The 17,818-nt window shown below is 45.2% G+C and overlaps 1 long non-coding RNA gene across 1 annotated transcript; it reads left to right on the plus strand.

Moving 5' to 3' along the window:
* The first annotated feature begins 9,411 nt into the window (after positions 1-9,411).
* On the plus strand, positions 9,412-15,780 carry LOC148000315 (uncharacterized). The gene is made up of 2 exons (XR_015641934.1): positions 9,412-9,598; positions 14,898-15,780. It is a non-coding gene; the product is annotated as an uncharacterized LOC148000315 (long non-coding RNA).
* The last annotated feature ends 2,038 nt before the right edge of the window (positions 15,781-17,818 follow it).

Consider the following 17,818-nt stretch of genomic DNA (forward strand, 5'->3'; position numbering starts at 1 on the left):
CTGAAAGCTGGGGCAGGGAATGGAGCCCAAGATGGCTGCCGATCCTTCCGCAGGAAAACAGGAATGGAACTGACGGACATGCTTACATTTCTTCTACCTCCGATGTGCCAAGAGACTCAAAGGAGCCATCTCCTGAATGGTGAAGTGGGTTGTGCAACTGGCCAGCTGGATGATGTGAGAAAATCCTGAAGATTGGTTTTTACATTTTTCAAGAATTATTTTAAATTTTTTATTTTCGTGTATGTGTGTGCATGCTCAGATGTATGAGCAGGTCATAGGATAAGTTTCAGAAGTCTGATCAACTGTAGGTTCCTTTTTTTTTTTTTTTTTTAAAGGCATACACCACTATGCCCAACTGAGGGCTTTCTTCTGCTGAAGAACTGGCCTTAAAGTTCAGTCCTAGCCAGGGATGGTGTACAGTGAGACCAGTGGGCCAAAGTATGGTATGAGGAGGTCTTTTATTCGTGTGGCTTCGAAGGAGCTGGAGAGCCTGGAGGATAAACGTGCAATGTCTTTCTTTAACGAAAGATCCGTTTCCACGCTGAAACAACCACATATAATATTGAATGTTTAAAAAGAACATTGCTCTCAAGAAGATTCTAACTGTGAAAGCCAGACTTCACCATGCAGATGGAGAGTAACTCAAACTATAAAAGAAAGGCTCCCAGGAAATCATGGTTAGAAAGCTGAGTCAGCTGAGTTTGGGAGAACAGTTTCTAGACTCCGGGGTGGGGGTGGGGGTGTCTGTCTGATTACAATGCTGGTCTAGAGCAGTGGTTCTCAACCTTCCTAATGCTGCAACTCTTTCTGATACAGTTCCTCATGTGGTGACCCCCCAACCACATCATTATTTCATTGCTATGTCTTAACTCCCAATTTTGTTACTGTTGTAAATCACATCAGAATTCAGGGCCTCTGATATGTGACCCTCGAAAGGGTTATTCAACCTCCAAAGGGGTCATAACCCACAGGTTGAGAACTGCTGAGCTAGAAGCATCCACCATCAATACTTCCAGAGCTGATCTTGGAGGAAGCAGAAGTGTCTAGTCTTTTTGAGCTGGGGTTAATGAGGCCAAGATCATAGGGTTGTGTCTTGGAATGGGGATCAAGGCCAGTTGTTAGATGTATACTGTGTTCTCCCTTCTGGGTTTGTCCAGAGTTCCTCTGGGATCATTTGCGAATGAAGGGAATTTGAGTGCAGGGCTGCCAGGTGAATATCCTCCCCATTGTGGTCCACAACCTCACAGCAGAAGCTCTCTTATCCCCCATCCCCCATCCTGGTTCCGGAAGGACCCTGACAGAAGCTGCAGAGCAGTGTCTCTCAACTTTCCCAATGCTGGGACCTTTTAATACAGTTCCTCATGTCATGGTGACTCCCCAACCATAACATTGCTTTTATTGCCACTTCATAACTGTAATTTTGCTGTTATTAATCACAATGTAAATATCCGGTATGTGACTCCTGTGAAAGGGTCATTCGGAACCATTGCTGTAGGATGTGTGGCCTGGCCTGGTCCCACTGGGGCTGAACATGTCAGCCCAGAAGTCGGAGCCTAGATGACTCATCGCTGCAGGGACTGAAATAAACTGATGTCATTGTGTCCCACTGGAGACAGCTTTCTTTTGCCCTTTCTCCACATTTACCCATTCTGGGTTTGCTTATCATGACCCATTGGTTGTTCCAACCCTTCCATCCCCACCATGTGAATTAGTCTCTCCTGCACTGTGATTCTAATGCTCAACACAATGAGCCTCTCGGCCTGGCTGGTAACATTGGGTATCAACAGCTGAAGCTCCAGCGGCCCTCTATCCTTGGGGCGTGGGGGTGGGGAGGATAGGCCGTTCTCAGAGAAGGGCGTGTGGACCAAGTGCTTGCTCTCATGAGTGGGCCTTGTCTCTTTCATTACCAAAGTACATCTTATTCTACAAATAACTCACAGACAAACTATCAGGGACAGTCTTTTCCTAATATAAGATGTGGGTCCCCGAGTCATTTCTGCATTCCCAGGGCCCAGGTAATGAGACAGGAGTCAAGCTCGACTGAGGCAGCAAGGGTGGGATTCACAGTGGATCATGTGCTAGCCCTGTAGCAGAGCTGACCACTCCCCTGAAGGTGGCAGTGACATTCCTGTCGGGCAGAGGGGACATGCATAGAACATGTGGGTTCCTGATTAATTGGCTCCATGATGTATTTTAAAAAAAATGATCTATATCAATAAAGGATTATGTCAGCCTCCATCCAATTCCTATAAAATCCAGAACAGTCTACGGGACAGGGCAACACGTCAGTATTTCTACCTTGGAGCCCCTCCCACTTCAGGACTCCTTCCTTTCCCAGAACAAGTGTTCTCTCTACTCATTTATTTCCATGGTTTCTTTTTCTTGGGCACTGGACAATAAACTTAATGACCTTGGAAGCCACTGACTTGGAGTGGCTCTGGTGGCCATTGATTTTCCAGTACCACAAGCCCCTAGTTAGGCTCATCGAGAGCCGAGAAAGGCTGTGTTGCCATTCAGCAATGTGTATCCCTAGGGCAGTAACACGTGTTGGATATTCGGTGCATGTTTGTAGATGGAGGGAGTGAGCGAGGCATCCCACCTGGGTCATCTCTGATGACCCAGAGATACAGAGATGGCAGAGGGTAAAGGGAGACCGGGGTCCACAGGACAGGACTTCAGTAGCAACTGTCTTTCTGCTGCTCTGGAGAAGCCTCGACCCTGATGGTTTCACGGCCAAATGTTGCATTTATTATATGATATTAATTTTCTCCGCATGCATTTCCTGTTAATTAACACAGTTCTTTCCCAGCAGATGAGTTGGCCGGACCTGCCAAAGCAGTGCGTCTGCCAAACTGCCCATCTTGTGCCTGCTTTGCATAGCGTCTTCTGTGTGACGGCTTCCTAAGAGATGTCACTTGGCTTTTGCTTTGACAGGAGCATCTCTACCTTTCCTGATCTTCCCATGTCGTAGTTTTTGCTCTGTGCCCTTGGCAGAGTTGGGAACCACAGCCAGTTGGCACTGCTGAGTGAGCTGTTCTCACGTGGGAAAAAGCTATCTGTCTCATTCAGGGGTGGCAGCCATTAACCGTTTCATTCCCCATCAAGTTTATTGGGGTCTGTCCGTAGAAAGCCATCTTGTCTTTCTAATGGTCTAGCAACTGACCAAGGCCTAGGTTGAGCATCCACTTCCTCTCTCCTATCACGTCTCGGAGAATTGGTCTCTATAGTTTCTCATCCCTAAAAGTCACCTGTTAGCCAATTGCCTAAGCATGATGTTCTGATTAACACTGGTAAGCATGGACCTCTCTCTCTCTCTCTCTCTCTCTCTCTCTCTCACTCTCTTGCTCTCTCTCTTTCTCTCTTTCTGTCTCTCCCCCTCTCTCTTCCCTCTCCCCATCTCTGTCTATGTCTCTGTCTCTCTCTTCTCCCTCTCTCTGGAAGAGGCAAGTGACTTAGTACATTATAATCCCCAAATTTCTCTTCTTTTTTTTTTTCACATTGAAGCCACAGCATTTTAATTTATAATTTTTTTTGTTTTCTTCCTAAATAATAGTCTATTCAAATAAATTAATTAATTCAATTACAATCATTTTCTTCACCCAAATTGTTAAATCTCACTGGATCATAATTCAGTCTTTGAGTTTCCTTTACTGATATTGCTCTGGGTTAATATTCTTCTAATTTCTTGGAAAGCCTTGATTAATGACACTATTACTAGGAGAATGGCAAATTCCTCTTGCTAAGAAAAAAAAAAAAAAGCCAGGGGCTGGAGAAGTGGCTCAGTGGTTAAGAGCACTGACTCCTCTTCCAAAGGTTCAATTCCCAGCAACCACATGGTGGCTCACAACCATCTGTAATGGGATTCTGATGCCCTCGTCTAGTGTGTCTGAAGACAGCAACAGTGTACTAACATACATAAAAGAATAAACAAATCTTAAACAAAAAAAGAAAAAAAATCCAAACCAACCAACCAACCAAACAACCCCTCCAAAAACCATTATCAGGGCTGGCAAGATGGTTCAGTGGTTAAGAACACTGACTGTTCTTCCAGAGGGCATTGGCTAGATTCCCTGCACCCAGATGGCTTACAACAGCATATAACTTCAGTACTAGGGATCCAATGCCCTCTTCTGGCCTCTTCAGGCACTGCCTGCACAGGGTACACAGGCATGCATGCAGGCAAAACATCCACACATGTAAAAATAAAAATAAAAACTCTTTTTAAAAACTAAAAATCCAAGAATGCTAGTCATGGAGATGCATACCTACAACCTTAGCTTCTGTGAGGAGGAGGCAGGAAGATCTGACTTGGAGGCCAGCCAAGGCTACCTTGTAAGAGCCTGTCTTGGGGGAAAAAATCAAATCATTCTTAATTTATGTCTGTTCCCAGTTCTTTTGAAACAAAGCAAAGCATTAATATTTGACACAGTCTTTATCTTCCTGGAGTGTGTGCTCCTGCTTTGGGCACTTAAGGAAGATGACGTCATTGCCGGTGGTACTGAAGGTTACCCTGGGTTACAGGAATTAGCCTGTGACTTCTCTAAGTGTACTTGGCTCTGATTATACATTTATTTCTTAAATTTCATTTTGATAAACAGAGCATTTTGAATTTTTGGCCAAACTGTGAGAACTCTAAAATATTTGAATGAGGTGTGTTGCAGATGGAGAAATGATCAGTGTCTTTGTAATGGTTGGCTGTGAAGGGCTGTGTGAGCATGTGTTTCCACTAAGACATAGCATTTCCAATCACTCTTTCAGAGCACGTTACCGAGAGTCTTCTCCTATTAACTGTATGAAAAAAGGACATAGAACGTTGATTGAAAATGAATTCGTGTGCTCATTTACCCCGGCTACTGAAATAATGTCACCGCTTTGGAATGAACTTGATTCAGGCTAAGGCCTCAGATGAGCCCAAGGGACAGCTTGAGAAAGGCACCTGGCTTATGATGTTTGTCAAAAACATGACAGGAAAAAGCAGGTTGGAATGTCCTATCTGCCAACAAACCAGGCATGCCAAGCCTGGAGGCAGTTGACTGACAGCCTGTTTAAACCGAAGCTGCTTACATAATAATAGTACCGCTTTTCTATTCTTGATAATGCTAATGCATGCAAATTCTTGGACCGTACATCATATAGATGCTGAGGACCTGAATCCTAAGAGAGTTGGGTGGGATGGCGTCTGCAGCTGTGGGCTTATGTGCCATTTTTGTTTTGTGGAATGTACGTATAAGATCACTGTTGTGTTTTCAGTTGTACTAACTACTGATGTGTGTGTGTGTGTGTGTGTGTGTGTGTGCGCGCGCGCGCGCCTACGCATACATGTGCACTCGTGTACGCGAAGGCAAGTGTAGGACTGAAGCTGATGTTGGGTGTCTTCCTTAATCGTTCTCTACTTTTTTATTGAGGCAGTATCTCTCATTAGTCGGCCAATTCCACCCATCTAGGTATCCGGTTTGCCCCAGGGATACAATCCCTTTTGCTCCCTAGTGCTGGGATGTAGGCTACCTGGCTTTCACATGAGTTCTGGGGTCCTGAACTCTGGTTTTAAGCAAGTGCTTTATCCACTGAGCCATCTCACCTGCCCCCCTCACCGTCCCCCATCACCATATTTTTGAAGCTACCTTGAGCTTACAATCATGATTTTTCTTAGAAATTGAGGATCTCAACTCTACACAAAGAAAGGCACCGGAGGAACGGTGGGAGCTGAAGATGTCTTCCCCAAGGAAGAGCACACTGATTGGCTGTCAAGTGCCAAATGATCAGCCCCTGAATAACACATACAAGCATCAGAATATGAACTTAATAGATTACATTTAGGAATATAAGTGTATGTACAAATATATATGCATGGGCGACCATGAGTTTGAATGAGAGCAGGGAGGGGTATATGGGAAAGTTTGGAGTGAGGAAAGAGAAGGAATAAATGTTGGAATTGGATTATAACCCCAAAAAGAAAGAAAGGAGCCCAGTCTAAATCAATCAATCAATCAATCAATCAATCAATCAAACAAAACCTGACTGAGCAAATCACGAAGAACAAGCCAGTAAGCAGCATTCCTCCATGGCTTCTGTATCAGTTCCTGCCACCAGGTTCCTGCCTTGAGTTCTTGTCTATTTTTCCCTGATGTTGGACTGTACCCTGTAACCAAATGAACGCCCTCCCCTTCAAAATGAACATCTCCACAGTCTCATCTTTGTTTTTTATTTCCTTCCACAACTTCCAAATTCTCAAGGTTCATTTAATACGGGTGAAATTATTTACTTTCCCAGGCTTGCTCTGTTGAAAGTGAACGTTGTCACTTCTGTCGCACAGAGAGGGAACTGAGGCAGACAGGAGTCATGGCCTCCACTTAGTTGTCTAGAACAATATGGAGGGTCTGCTCCTGTGATCTCTACTTGATGTACTTCTTAGAGCTCCTCTCTAGGTCACGAGTTAGTGAGGCCTGATGGTTATTCTACACAAATGCTGCTCAGACAGATCTGTAGCGCCAGAGGCAGGATGAAGAGATCATCGCGGATGTGGTCAGGACGGGCAGCACACAGTCACGGGCAGCAGTGTGCACATTTCTCATTAGAGCGGACCCTTTAAGCCTCTTGCTGCTTGGTTCCTGTTTATGCAATGCCCCGCCCACTTTTGTGTGTGCATTCGTATGTGTGTACCTAGGTGCAGAAGGCCAGGATGGCTTGAGGTGCTATCCTTTCTCAGAAACCTTAGGTTTTGAGACAGGGTCTCTCACCAGCCTCTGTCAAGGCTTCACTGTGGAAAGTGTGAAAGGAAGCAGTCACACAGCCAGACAGGAAGCAAGAGGAATTCAGAGAGTGGGCTTGTGGATTGTGTGATTCACCTTCCTAGGTACTTAGTAATGCTTCTGGGGACAGAGCCCCAACATCCCAAGCTTGCTTTCTATCAGGTCCCACCTCTCTCTAGTCCTCCACAGCTGCATGCTGGGGACCAAGACTGCAGTGCATGCAACTTGGCAGGCTCACCCCCTCCATATCCAAATGGTGACAGTAACAACAGCAAAATATTTCAGAGGCCAGGGGATCTCCAGAATCAATAGAGGATCAGAGAGGGAATTATAGGTCAGAGCTGCGAGTGGAAAGGGCAAGGGGGAGCTGGGAACTGCATCTGGCTCTCTATTCGATTTCTCTTTTCATCCCTAATCACTCTGCAACCAACATGAAGCCATGTAAAGAATCGTGGTGAAGCAGAGAGTCTTGTCACCCCACTTCCAAATCTCAAGGCAAGCGAGTATGCTTTCTCTTGAGTATTTTCTTTTCTTATCCCAGAGCTGGGTATTGAACTTGTGGCCTCCTATATGCTCAGCCCACCCTCTGGGCTTACACCCTGTGCCCCAGGGGAATTCCAACCTACTTCCACATCAGCACAAATCAGGTCCTCATGCGGAAGGAGGCAAGTCTTCTTGTGTGGCTTCCCTGTAAGCCTCCTAGGATGATTCTTTGCTGCCATAGCTCAGTAGGGCATCCTGGTGTGGCAGCATGATGTGGCAATTTGGTGTGGGTACAAAGTCCTATGCAGACCGACTGTTCCCTTCCACTTCCTTGTTTGTTCCAAACTTCAAGCAATCAGCATTCACCAGTTAAACAAAAGGCTGACAGGAAGAAGGAAACGGAGGAAGTATATCTTTCGGATGGTCTCCAAGGCTCCAGTCCATCACGGCGGGGAGGATGTGGCAGAGAAGCTCACGAGAAACAGATAAAAGGAGAACAGAGCAAGAGGCCAGAGCAAAATACAGCCCCGCTGCATACCCCAGCGATTTCCTTCCCAGGCTTGATCTAGTTGGAGGTCCAGGGCCTCTCTTTAACCATCACGTTAGGAATTGAACAAAGGGTTCATCCGCGAGCAGGTCAGAGCTGTCAGGATCCAATCACCAAGCTGCGGACCAAGGCCCCAGCGCACAATCCTGTTACGGAGCATTTGGCTCCACAGTCCCACCATCTTAGTTCCCCTGTATTTCCAAAGAAATTTTGAATCAGAAACGGGCAAAGAAAACACATTTGTTTTCGGTTTGATGCGGGAGAGAATGACTCCTAGTTTCTCTCCGCCATCTGTCATGGTATATCTCTGACTATGTTATAGAACAAGAGCCCGGAAGTACCATCAGATCTGTGAAGTCTTCTGCAGGACAGGCTTCAGCCTTTCCTCTTCTAGCATGGGATTCCTGGGAAATTTTAATTCTTAGGGATTCCTGTTTTAGCGTACTTGATCCAACTGGGAAGGACATTCAGATCCAAACCTGAAAACAGTGGTACTAAGACATGCCTGGCTATCTCACATGCCTCCGTGTTCGCTCAGGCCTTGGTCACATGCCGTTCCTGCCATCCATAGGTTATGGCCCAGCTCAAGGCCTTCCTGTTGGATCTCTAATTCTACCCCTCAATCCCCTCTTCACAGTCCTGTGCAAGGATGGCTAACACTTCCGCACACATTCTTTTATAGATTGCAGATTTATCTTGGAGTGGTTGCACTGATGGAGCTCCTATTTGGCTATTTACAAGGTGACTTCAGTGAGATGCTGGCCATCTTTCTTCTTAGTTTCTGCATCTGCCGACTGTATTTAATAACAGGCTTATAGAGATGATAGAGCAGCTCACATAGTAATGGACAATAAATACACACTAACGACAACGAATATGTGGGATACATAGCAGCTCTCACATTAACTAACACAGATGGCACAGCGCTCATGGAAGGGTCTATTCCAAGGGCTTTCCATATTTAATTCATCTAATCCTCCATGGGAGCCCAGAAGACAGTAATTGCTATTATCCCGTTAACTGATTAACAGTCTCAGGGAGCGATTAGGTGGTTTTACTGATTAACAGTCTGAGGGAGAGGTTAGATTTTTTCCCCCCTTTAACACTACAGTTTGTAAGTGATGAACTGAGATTTGATTATTGACAGCTTGGCATCTGTCCATGCCCTTCAAATGATAGTGTTTCGCAGTTCTGACTCAGCATGGATACGGGTCTGGCCAGTCTATAGCACCCTGCTAGGTGAATGTTAAAAGTCAGCTTTGGGGTTGCCTCCAGTTCCCTCATTCCACACGTGGGATGAGACACAGAGAAAGAAAGCCTCATGCCAATTCCACAAAAACTCCAGTTCATTTCCCAAAAGCTGCCTCACAGAGAGGTAGCTCCTGTTACCCAGACACAAACTAAACAAGTGTCAGCTTTGCAATGAGGTAGGATTAACTACGAAAGCAAGCTGAACTTCAGCCTCTGTGCCTAAGGAGCTCCTCAGGAGGCCAGGTGGGCTGCAAGGACAGCAGATGCCCCACGTGTCCGCTGGCCATTTGCACTGGGGTGAGCAGAGGAGAGCCTCCAAACCTCCCACTCATCACGCTTCTGGACCTTGAAGGCCGGCGGCCGTCAGCACAGCAGGAAATTAGACCACTAGGGGGCGCCTGGACACTTCGGTCCCCAGACTGGAGTTCTCTCAGGACCTGAGCTTCCCAGTGTTCTATGCACCGGATCTTTCACAGGGACTCAGCAAGCTAAAGCTCTACGAACTCAGTTTCCCTGTTCCCAGATGCTCAACAAACAGGCCTCCCACTCAGCCTTGAGAGTGGAACAGGTGTGTGAAGGGTGGTCAATCCTCTTGGGATCCCATGTGGCTGTAGTTTTATATGTTAAGTGCGTTCGTGTGCGTTGTGCGTTTTGTTCCGTGCATGCGTGCGTGCGTGCGTGCGTGCGTGCCTGTGTGTTTATCTGTTGTTCTAGGGATTGAACCCAGGGGCTCAGGCAGCCTAGATAAGCATGCTACCTTCTAGATACCTTCCAATCTTTTTTCTTCTTTCTTTCTTTTTTTAAACTTTCTATGTTTTGAGACAAGGCTGCCTAGTTTAGCACTTAGTTTGAATTCTGTTTGCGATTCAGCAGCTCCTGAATTTGTGATCCTCCTGTTTCAGTCTCCTGAGTAGCTATACTGAGGCATCTTAAACTTTTCCCACTCAACCTCTTATGTTAAAAAAAAAAAGTCTTTTACGCGACCTCAGGCATATGGGTATACAAAATACGTATTAGAAGCAAAACATTTACTGATAAAAAACATCTCCATAAGGAATTGTATTTTGAAACCATTTATTGCTGCACATATAATTCTAACATTGATTGAAGACAAGAACAAATTTACGAACTGATGAGATGTTTGTGCTTGTTTATTTTTACACGAAGACTTAAATTGGCTGACTCTTTGGTACTGCTGAACAGAGAGCTTAACACGATCTAAGGGTTTAAAATCACCAGTCTGAGAACACCGCTGTGAATAAGTTGTCTGTACAGAGTAGCAGAAGGTGTGTGGGGTCATTTTAGAAGTTGTTGAAAATAGTGCCCTAACCCTCAGACAAAGTTCACTGAAAGATTGGAAGGGAGGAAGGAAGGAAGGAGAGAAGGAAGGAATTGAAATCAGCAATTCAAGCAATAGTTCTAAAAACCAAGCTTTCTAGTACAATCCAATCCACAGGGATGGCCATTTGTTACTTCCATGCCGGGGAGCTATGGGAAGAAATACTGAGTCTTCGCTTTCTCTTCTGTAACGAGACCATGCATTTCTATAAGAGCACAGAGCCTTTTATGCACAGTGAAGTCACCGCAGTTAATAACAAGCAGGGTCTGGAGCCAGAGTGCAGGTGTTTGAGCTGCATTCTCTGCGGCTGCCCCGAGGGGGCGTCGTGAACAAATGTACTCAGAACCAGGGCTGGATGCAGTCAAGTCCCAGGATACAGCGTGGGTGAGCACTTTCAGAGACACACTGAAATCAATCACGGTTTTGGTTTCTGGATTAATCTGACATTGTGGTATGCTCAGAAACTTTTTCCTGAGTTTTTCTAGATCCTCAGGGTCAGTTACATGGGTGCCCTGTAAAAGTCTGGGGCTAGGGTCACGGGCCTGGCCCTCGGTGGAGTGTAATTCCAGAGATCCCTAGTTGTTAACTTCTTGTTTCTATCGTCTGTTAGCTCCTATGCTCTCCTGTCCTATCAAGGAAGGCAGCAAGTAAGCCTGAAGAGCATCCCAGGGAGGAGGAAACTGGGGGACGGCGGCGGGGACAAAGTGTTCATATTAAGTTGAGCCCAAAACTAGCAAGGCAGGCAGGCCCACCTTGGTCCCGGACTGACTGCAGCCTTGCACTCAGGCACTCTCCTTTTCCTGGTCTGAACTGCCATCCTGGCAGTGGCTTCTTGATGTTGCAGAATTTCAACTCCTGACTCCCTCCCTTCAGTCTCTGCTCTCCTAATCACATATCTTCTTGCTCATTCCCATTAAGACATTAATTGCTATGTAATAATACAACGTCCTAATTAGGAGCCGCCAGAATCAAAGTAGCTAACATTGGCTCAGAACGCTCTGTGTATCCAGGGCGCTTTCACATACGCTGTAAGCATTGGCTCATTTAATCCCCTCAGCCACAGAATGAGGAAAGTACCTCTCTGCAAAGCAGATGAGGTAGCTAATGCTCGGAGGAGTTAAGTATGAGATGTGCAGTCTGCATGCTGGACAGAAGAGAGTCTGCTCTTGGGAGTGTCTGTTTACATTTGAATACACTGTTGCCTTTCTGTCTAGAGTTTTGGTGTCCACAGTAATGACTTTTGATAACCAGAAAGACTGGATTCATTTGTGTTTTATTCTGATCTGGTTCTGCTTACATGGCTATGAATTTCAGGGAGAGTGACAACATCTTGCTCACTCTATTCCTACAGCTCCAGGTTCAGGCTTGGTGTGTGCTCACTAAATATTGGCTGTGTTAGACTTCTCACACTTATGCCAGCCATCCTTCACTGTGGGGTGTGGGAAAGTTACTATTCTAGAACAGTGGCCTGTCCATCACTGGGGCTAGAACGGTAGAGGACCACAATCTGTCCATCAGATTATTCAGTCCTTCCTGAAGGTGGCCATGACCTGTCCATTGTTGGCCTGCAGGTGGCCATGACCTGTTCATTGTTGGCCTGTAGATGGCCATGACCTGTCCATCACTGGCCGACTTTCCTCCAAGACTCCTCATTTCTTTGTTCAGATTTGGTTTTTGGGGTTATGCCAATCATGGGAGACATATGTGTTTTAAAGTTACACCCTTTAGATTCATGTGAACAGAAAGGGCTAGAGAAACAACCCTTTCATTTCTAATTACTGGCCTTCACTTTCGAAAGTAAACAGAATCCTATTATTTTACGCCAGTTTATTTAATTCATCATTTTAGATGTTTTTCTTAACCACAGGCTTCCTCTGCCCTTTGTATGCTCTTTTTGCAAAAGCACAATTAGTTAATTTGCATTTGAATGTATGTGCAGGGGAGCGATTGGCTATGTACATATATATGCAAAGACCGGAAGAGCCTGGTGAGTGTTCTCCTCTTCTACACTCTGCCTATTCCTTTGAGGTAGGGTCTCTTCCTGAGCCCTGGATGTGTTGTCTCAGTTAGTCTGGAAGCTGGAGACCATCCTCTTCTGTTCCCTTCTGAGCTGGAGTCACAGGTGTGTGCAGGATACCTGGCTTCTTGTGTGGGTGCTGGGATTTGAACTCTAGTCCTTGGTCTTTATGATTGTGCAGCAAATACTCTTAACTATGGGGCAAGATGCCCAGGCCCATCCTCTTCCCCTGGGTCCTTTGTGGGCATTGCAAATCCTTCACCTCATTTTCTAACCACCAGTTACTTACTTTTGGCTCTTTTTTGGGACACGATTTCTATGTGTAGCCCTGGCTGTCCTGGACCTTTCTCTGTAAACCAGGATAGCCTTTTTCACACTCAGAGATCCTCCTGCCTCTGCCTCCTGAGCACTGGGACTAAAGGTGTGCACCACCATACCTGGCTCAAACCATTTCTTTAGTTGAAAATAGATTTTATGTTTTATACAATAAGTTCTGATTGTGGTTTTCCCTTCGTGACTCTTCTTAGATCCTCTCTACCTCTCTAATCACACAAATCTACATCCTTTCTTGCCCTTCCTTAGGAAAAAAAACCCAAGAGGCATCTTAAAACAACTACAACGAAACAAAAACAAACAAGAGACAAAGCAAACAAATGATTGGAAAAACAAGAGCCAAAGAAAAAGAACAAGAAACACATACAGACATTGGTAGACACAGACACAGCCTAAAAACACAAAATTGGAAACCATAATATAGAAATAGACTTGTGACAAAAAGACCAAAAACAAAACAAAACAAAAAAAAAACCCAAACCAAACCAAAACCAAAACAAACAAACAAACAAACAAACAAACAGGCCCAGATGTGACAAAACCTCCAAAAGTAAGTCTGAGTCTGGCCCTAAGAGTGATTTGTACACCCAATCAGACTCCTTTAGAGAAAACTAACTTTTCATTTGCTAATGGCTATCAGTTGAATTAGTTTCTGGCCAACTATGATTCTTAACTCTGATAAACACAATTTCTATCAGAATATGAATTATGGATTGAGAACTGCTGACCCAAATGCTAGGGGACAGGACTCTGCAGGATGCAGTGATCTTTCAGGAAAGCCTGAACAAGCCAAGATCCTGGAGATCCTAGAATTCTAGAGTAGGATAGACTCTGCTTTAAGTATATCTGGAACAATTTGGGACATGACTGACAGCAAGAAAGGACCCCAACACTCAGGCTGACCCAGAGCCAGAATTGCTTTGTGCGTGAGCCAGGCTGACCCAGGGTGGGTGTGGATTCTGTGTCTGCTGTTCTAGATATTCATGAGATCACCAGGCTCTTTCTACCAATGTGTTTCAACGCATTGTAAACAAAAGCTCCAGGTCACGTCCTTTCGGTGACCATGGCTGACCATGCCCAAGAATCTCCGAGTCTTCATTCTGTGCCCTGCTCCCATGCAAAACCCTAACTTAATGGTTTTCCCAGATCTCCTTTGTAGAAACAATGTGTTTAGAATCTTTTCTGTGATAAGATTTGAGGTGATCTGGGTCTTAGGTGTAGTTTCTTGTATATTTTAAATGAGACTTGTCTTTTTTTTCCTCTACCCCTGTATCTGTTGCCTTATGAAGATTCTCCAGACTGTGTGATGCATTTCTTACCAAATACGCAAGCCTGGGCATGGTGTGTTCCTTTGCTGCACAAGCCTGTGTTCAAGTCTGTTAGTGGCCTGCTGTTAGTACAGTCTCCCCCATCGTGACGCTAGGAGTTCAACTATTTCTGAAAAAGATCTGTCAGCATCTAGAAACAGTTTAGACCACTGTGTAATGCAGGGATTTTTCTACTCAGCGACGATTCTTTTCTACTGTGGGGAAACGGGCCCTAGTTGGCTTTCTTTCCCACACTTACATAACCGTCCTTGGTGTGCTTCTGTTCTGGGGCCCAGGATAAGGGAATTTTCCGCTGCTTTTTCTATGGGCTTTCCTAGGGCAGGCTTGGAAGGCCTGTCTCCTGCTCTGTACCTCATCTCCGCACCATTCAGGCGATGCCTGTGATGCTTCTCAAACTCTACTAGCTAAATTGAATATGGAGCACATGAATACTGAGGGATGATTCAGTGCATGGAAGCGTTTAATAAATATTGCTCCAAAAAGTATTGCTTCTCTGAACACACGACAGTGACGGACTTCTCTGAAGGGAGGTTTCTTTATGTCCTCGCATAGTCAAAATCCACTGAGCGTATTTTCGCCTCAGCTTCAAGTAATATTGACGAAAAAAGATATTTTTATTTTGTTTAGGAAATACCTTCAATTGGGAAAGGTAGCTTTTGAGAGAAGAGGAGGAGGAAACGGAGGAGGAAGAGGAAGAAGATGATGAGTAATCAAAATAAAACCCATTGGGGGAGGATTTTGATAAATTCTTTTTCCTTTTCTGAGAGACTTGGAGAATGACAGGGAAGGGAGTGGAGAAGGCTACTCATCAAAAAGTGTTTTAAGAAATATCTGCTGGCTTCTATTTCAGGAAGGTTTATGTTGACATTACTAACAGAGACAAAGGAAAGAAGAGGAAACACCGCTCGTTAGCTGCACTTCTGAAGGCCGATGGATAACGCTTCTCTGTATCTGGGGTGGTCAAGGACGGAAATCAATATCACAGCATGGAAAGGCTCCGGCACAGGTGGGGAGTGCAGCTGATACACGGAAGCCCGTTTTCCCCCAGTTGTGTGATGGATCTGCGAGCTCCTTCTGACACAGATGTCTGGATTTTTCTTCCTCTGTCTCTCTCACACGGCTAGCTCCTCCTGAGTAAGGTTTCACTCAAGACCTGGCTCCTGATAATATGGTTATGGTCTGCCTATACTCAAGGATATGCTAGAAATAGGCAACTCGGGCTATGGTACAGCCTTGCTCTTCCTTTGAGAGGTGGTGGTTTACTTCATTCAAGACAGTTCGTATTAAGTTTAAATGTTTCCATATAAGTCATCAAAAGTCAAGAGTCTTCGCTGTCTTCAGAGTAGGCTATGTATACTGGGCTAGCCTTGAACAAAGACGAAATGTGTGAGCCACCAAACTGGGCTCCTTTTTCCAGATGCTAAAGGCAGAAGTCTCTGTTTCATCACCCATGTGGGAAGGTCATACCCTCTCCCAGGGCCGTGGTGGCACTCCCGGTCAGCATTGTTCTTTCTAGGCCTCAGTCAGCCTCACATACTGGGAATGCACTGAGGCAGAAACGTCTCGTAACGAGTTCTATGCGGGCTCATGTATTACTTTGCTTCGAATTTTTTCAAAAACTATTATTTATTTATTTTTTCTGGCGGTAGAAGTGCTAACCCCAGTGCTAAAATTTGAAGAAAAGTATGTATTAAAAAAAAATTAAAACCCACAAAATAAAAGTACTATCAAGGTTTGGTGCCTTTTCTCTCATATTGTATTTTCTGGAGAAAAGTGTATTTGGCAAATACATCTGTGCGTATTAGCCAGCTTATTGATGCAATGGACAAAGGGCTTGAGGGAACAATGTTGGGGGAGGGGCTTTTTATTTTAGTTCCCCGTTGCAGTTATTACAGGCTGGGCTGGGCCCAGGACACTCAGACGAGTGCTATAGTGGTGGAATAGGCAGTGGGGGAAGTTTCTTTTCCTCACTGCAGAGAGCAAGCGGATCAGAGACGATTGAGCTTCAGCAAGGACATCCCGAGTGACCTGTGTTCCCTCCATGCCCACCAATAATGTCACTTGATACGAATCCCTAGGCTTTAACCCACTCATTCGCTTAGAACTCTCCTGAGCTGAGTATCTGAAAATATCATAGGCGCACCTCTTTTTAGGTCTCCTACGAGTTTCTCAGTGAAAGCAGACTGACATTCAAAATTAAGCATCACCTCCCTCTCTCTGTGTCTCTGTCTCTGTCTCTGTCTCTCTCTCTCTCTCTCTTCCTCCCTCTCTCTCTCTCACACACACACACACACACACACACACACTCAGATACGAAGTCTCTCACACGATCAGAGTCATATTCTACATACAAATTTGCATTCTGAGTACTTCCACTTAGCGTTCGAGGGTGGCTACTTCCTAATGCCTTCGAGTAGTTCCCACAAACAGTAGTTTTCAGTAGCTGTGCAATAAGCCATATGTAAGTTAGAGAGGAAGTCCATCAGGATTAAGCGAACTGGTCCACGGTTCATTCGATCACTCTAGTAGTTTCTGCTACTAAAAAACCAATGCTCACCTCATTGGCTTCTAAGTAAGTCTTGGATCCTGTCTCATTTCTCAGAAAAGATTCATCAGTGGCTAAATGAATGGCCCGAGTGGTAGGAGACAGTCTCATTGTGCGCGTGTCTCAAGTGGATGTGAGATCCAGTCCCGACAGAACTTCATTCTTACTACTCGTGCATGCGTGTGTTTGCGTGCATGTTAACACGCCTACTCAGATGGAGAGACAGGAGAGATATAGGAGATGGTGCCTGGTTTTAACTCGTGCGTATAAATGGTGGAGTACTTCTGCACGGATAATTGGAGAGCCCCGATGATTGGCTGTTGCTCTGTATTGGGTTCTCAGCCCCTGTGGGTCCGTAAGGCTGGTAAGTGGTTTGAATTTGTTTTTCCTCCTTCATATTCCTTCTTATCATCTCACTGGAAACAAAGCGAGGTTTGTCCATTTAGTACCAGGTGTTGTGTGCGCACTGAGATGAAACGTAATCAGACCACACAAACAGCGCAATAGCAGCGGAAAGGGGGCGGGGGAGGGGCTGAGCTGGCACAGCAAACAGTGCCATTGTTGGGGGATTTGAGACATAAAAAACATCTGAGGAGGAAATTAATAGCACTTCAACCATTTTATTTATATTGCCCAACCGGTCCAGACCAGTTGTGACGTAGGCAGTTTCTGTGGCCCATAGCTACCTGGGGAGTTTGTTACATATCGGCTTTGCACTAGCGCTGGGCTTGAGTCCAGAGTTTGTACCTACTCTAAGTGGCCTTAGCAAAACTCATTTATGCTTCTTAGCCTCAGTGCAGAGAGAATACTGGCTTCTCCACGCATCACCAGGAAGAGGAGACGGTGTCTGAAACAAAACACAGCTATACTTGTGATGTCCCAGGAGGGGTGTCCTCGGCAGTGCTCTGTGGTCACCATCAGTGCATCTCAACTCTGTGTCAGTCATACACAGGACAGTGATGGTAAAAATGAATGGAATCCTTTTCTAATAATATAAATTCGTTTCTACGGCCTGTGAGCTGGTTTAATACATTACCTATCCTCATCAAAGGTCACGTAGTGTTTTCCTGAACCCAGATGGGAATGACAATGACCCGATTAGAGGGAACAGAATAAAAAAGAGCAATAGCATTTATATCAGCCTGTTTTACTCATCTCTCACTCCTTTACTCCCAGATGTGTCTAATGGAAGGCAATAATGGGCAGGCGTGTGGATCTAGGGCATT

The sequence above is a fragment of the Rattus norvegicus genome, chromosome 17 (assembly GCF_021556685.1).
Source record: "Rattus norvegicus strain SHRSP/BbbUtx chromosome 17, alternate assembly SHRSP_T2T, whole genome shotgun sequence".
In the NCBI taxonomy this organism is placed as follows: Eukaryota; Metazoa; Chordata; class Mammalia; order Rodentia; family Muridae; genus Rattus; species Rattus norvegicus.